The following is a 4,217-nucleotide window of genomic DNA, read 5'->3' on the forward strand; positions in this document are numbered from 1 at the left end:
GTTTAAAAACTATTAAAAAAATCCAAACAATATGAGGCTTTGGCCTATTTTCCAACATTTAACGATTTGAAATAGAGAGAGATCTTCCTCCATAATTCACAATTTTCTGTTCATAAAATAAATGTCAAAGCAAAGACAATTTTTTCCTTGGGAGAAAAAAAAAGAGACATTTTATTTGCTTAGTGTTTTTTACTGAAATCCAAGAGTTTTAAACTGAACTATCCCTGATATGAGAGGAGTTTATCAGGCAGCTCTTAAAACCTGGGAGTACAGAGAGGGTGGGGTGGGTGAGTGGGGTTTGCTTTTGGCTGATGAGAGCAGATGATGATGATGATGATGATGATGATGATGGATAACTCCTCACTCTGTGACATTGACCTTCCATCCCAGATAATGCCCATTGTTTTTCGTGGAATCGCAGAGCAAATGTACAGGAAAGACAGGAAAAATCATGTGTAAATAAGGCAGGACCCTGCCACCCATTCCCATCATGCTGCGCTCCTTGAAAGCCACGGGAGAAACCCCCTCCTGCCCACCCTGCTCCRCCCTGGTCATTGATTTCCTGCCTCTGCTCGACTTGTCCATTGTTGGAAGCCTTTTTAATTTAGCCATAAATTGGGAAAGCTCAAGTCGAATGAGCTATTCTATTTTCTTCCTGTCAGGATGAGGGATTTGTTTTATGATGCATTGTGTATTAAATACAAGTAATCTGGGAAAGTGATTGCTTCACGGGCCTCTCCGGGTCTGATAGAGGATCAGGAGCAGTTTGAGAGTTGTTGTATGTTTTTATTTTTGTTTTTTACTCAAAAGGAGGAAATATCTGGGGGAAAAATAGAGGAAAACCATGCGGAATTTTTGTTTCACAGGAGGGTAAAAGAGGGGCTGGACTCCCTTTGAATCAGACTTGGGCCCCGCTGGTGAAGAGAAGCTGTACTTGTCTCTTCCACCAGGAGATGGCGTGATCAACTGAATGCAACTTTTATCATTTCAGGGGGAGAATGAGATGCTTTAAACTATTTATGAATTCAATTTGTTGCTGATGTGAAACATTTTTATCACCAAAAAAGAAAATCATAAAAAGTGAAAAAAACCCTGCATGAATCGAGGAACAGACTACAATTTTATGACTTAAATATCTATTTATGATCAGCAGTTGCCCTACTTTATTCCCAGACTTGTAACTGAGAGTTGTAACTTATATAGGGGCAGATATATATTTTTTACACAAGGTTGAGTAGACTCACCCCAAAGCCAAAAGAAAAGAAAAGAAAAGAAAAGTAGATTTAAAAACTCAGTGTTTGTGCTCTCTTTTTTGCATCGTTTCAAGAGTGAAAACCCTCTGATTTATTAGAAGAAGTTGCCCATTTCTTTTCTTGTTCGCGTTAACCGCATCGCAAAACATCTATGATAAGGCGTCAAAGCATGACATGAAAGATGCAGCCATTCTCTGTGCTTGAATATATAATGATCACACGAGACTGAAGCGGGGTGAATATAAAACACTTGTTCGTTTAATAATCCAGGAGAGTTATTTGCAATGCACCGGCTCTAATTCACATTTTGTTTGAGCATTTTGCCATAAACAGTGTTCTGAAAGATGAAATACATGTGTTTTATCTGAATTATGCCCACTGCCTTTTGTCAGAACCATTGTGACGCGTCAAAGACTGGTGTGGATAAGCTGTTTATCGACAAATTACAAACCCAACAGGCTTCAGGGCGCGTTAAGCTCCGACTGTATCGTGACACGCAGCGTTTCATACTCATTCCGAAGACTCTTGCAACGAGCAGCGAGCGTGCTGATGCTGGGTCTTTAAAGTGCTGTGAAATTCTTCAGATGGGGTTGAGTTGCTTTAATGGCTCCTTGCTTGTTTCGCTTGTGGCTTTATTTTATTTTATTTTTGTGTGCATGTGTTTATTTTAAACGCTTGGTCACGCTGAAACCAATTCATACATGAGCATTTTTTTGATCAAAGAATTTGAGTTTTGACTTGATCTGAGGTTCAGTATCGTCAGCCAACACTTTTAATCCTTTTGGACAAGCTTTATGGCAATAAAAAGCCTATATTCCTTGATTGAATGTGTATCACCCATTCAGAAAAAAAAAAAACTACGAACCTCGTATGTTGTGAAATGGTGAATGACTTGCACAAGTTGTACATCACTTTATTAAAACTCCAAAGCGCTTCACACTGTAATCAGTCATTCACCCATTCATACACACTGATGGCGATAATAGCCACAGCTGCCCTGGGGCACACTGACAAAAGTCAGACATTCACCATTGCCACCGGACCCTCTGACTACCACCAGCAAACCACTCAGCCACAGCTGCCCAGCTGACAAAGTTATACCTGTTTTTGTCAAACATGGACATCTCATGCAATGTCACGTGATCTAATAACATGCATTGCAATTGTGAATGATTCTCAGCTACTACATTTAGCCTAATAGGTGAATTTTAGCCAATTTTGTGTTTGAAAAGGTCAAAACCTATGGTGGACATTTTGAACGACCTATGGTGGACATTTTGAACAGGTTAAATATCAAATGGTAATCAGTTGGAAATGTTTAAATGTTGTTAAAATGTGCTCAGTAATTTTTTTTATATTTAGGGAACAAACAAAAAAAGAGCTCATTCTATTTACAGTCGATGTTTTGGGCAAAGCTCTTGTGCAATGGTGTGCTTTAAAGGGGTTTGTTGTGAGTGTGTGTGTGTGTGTGTGTGTGTGTGTGTGTGTGTGNTGTGTGTGTGTGTGTGTGTGTGTGTGTGTGTGTGTGTGTGTGTGTGTGTGTGTGTAATATTAGGCAACATCAACCTTTTTAAGCTTTATATCACATTATGTCATTCCCTCATCAAAAACATACCCAGAGTGTTGTTTTGACTCATTTACACATTTGATAAATGCTTGAATCTCCTGAGGTAGCCATGTGGAGCTGCCTAAACACTTGCTGGTACAAAGCTCCACCCAYTTACACAAAGCTCCTCCCTGGAGCTCAGTCTGCATCTGAGCTCCCAAACCACACAGCACCCCTACCCTGAAGCATTATCTTGAAGATGTGCTGAAGTGGGAGAGTTGGAAACGGTAGAGGTTCTTAAAGAGACAAGAGGCCAATTTCAAGACATTTAAATACTATGACAGACTATGATATAAAGTCAAATTTATTTTTGAACAACCATAGGTAACATAGTTACYTGATTGTGGTATAGAATTGAACTATGTGCCTGGAAAATACATAATATGTCACGACTTGGTGGTGAGGTGAACCCAAAATGCAGGCAGGCAGACCAAACTTAAAGTAATTAAAGACTTTAATAAAGAAATAAGCCAACGTGGTGGCAAGGTAACAAAACAAAAAATCGGGGCATGGGGCATGGGGCAGAGAACAAATATGGGTAAGCAATGGTCAGACGCTGAAGTGATGAAGAGAAGATCCTTAAATACAAACAGGGCTGAGTGGAAGTAGGAAACAGCTGGGTGATTACAATTGAGGACAGGTGAGTGTGGCAGGCTGGAAAAATGCTAAGAAGCTGACTGAGGTAAACATGGCACAGGAAACTGAAAAGAGGAAATGAAAAAATAAGACAATACCAAACAATGAAAAACCAATCTGAAAATTATTACCAAAAATAACAAAAACACAAGAATCACAACATAATACCCCCTTTAAGCATGAGTTGAGGATGAGTATCAGCTACTGCCACAGCAAATTTAGCTCAATGGCTGTGAAAATGACTAAATAGCCACTTTTGTGTTTGAGATGATTGATTTGCCATCAGTCGTAGACGTTCATCCAACAATTAATCTCTGAGAGTTTCATTAAAACCTGTTTGGTGGTTCATGAGATATTTTGCTAAAGACAGACAAATACCCCCCAACCACCACCACCACCACACAGACACAGACAGGGAGAAACATCATAACCCACCTTTTGGAGCTAGACAMAATCAGGTGATGTGCAAAGTGATTTTGGAGTTTGCTGCAAAGTCTATGTGAAGTCATTTGGGACAAAGTGGAGAACAGAGAGAGAAAGGCATAGGGGAGGGGGTCGTTCCCGTATGGGTTGCAAACTGACCTCAACCCAGTGAGCTGCTGCAGGACCCGTGTGTATGGCTGCAGCCGAGGGGGCCGCATGGAAACACTGGGAAGGCCTGTTTGGTGTGCATTCCAGCACATCCTCCAGGAGAGTGTGTGTGTGTGTGTGTGTGTGTGTGT

At 40.5% G+C, this 4,217-nt stretch overlaps 1 protein-coding gene across 12 annotated transcripts in view; it reads right to left on the minus strand.

Annotated features, from left to right (window-relative positions):
- Window positions 1-4,217, minus strand: part of mecom (MDS1 and EVI1 complex locus) — a 159,418-nt gene that overhangs the window by 30,059 nt on the left and 125,142 nt on the right. The window lies entirely within an intron of this gene.

This window comes from Austrofundulus limnaeus, unplaced genomic scaffold (assembly GCF_001266775.1).
Source record: "Austrofundulus limnaeus strain Quisiro unplaced genomic scaffold, Austrofundulus_limnaeus-1.0 Scaffold173, whole genome shotgun sequence".
Taxonomy (NCBI): Eukaryota; Metazoa; Chordata; class Actinopteri; order Cyprinodontiformes; family Rivulidae; genus Austrofundulus; species Austrofundulus limnaeus.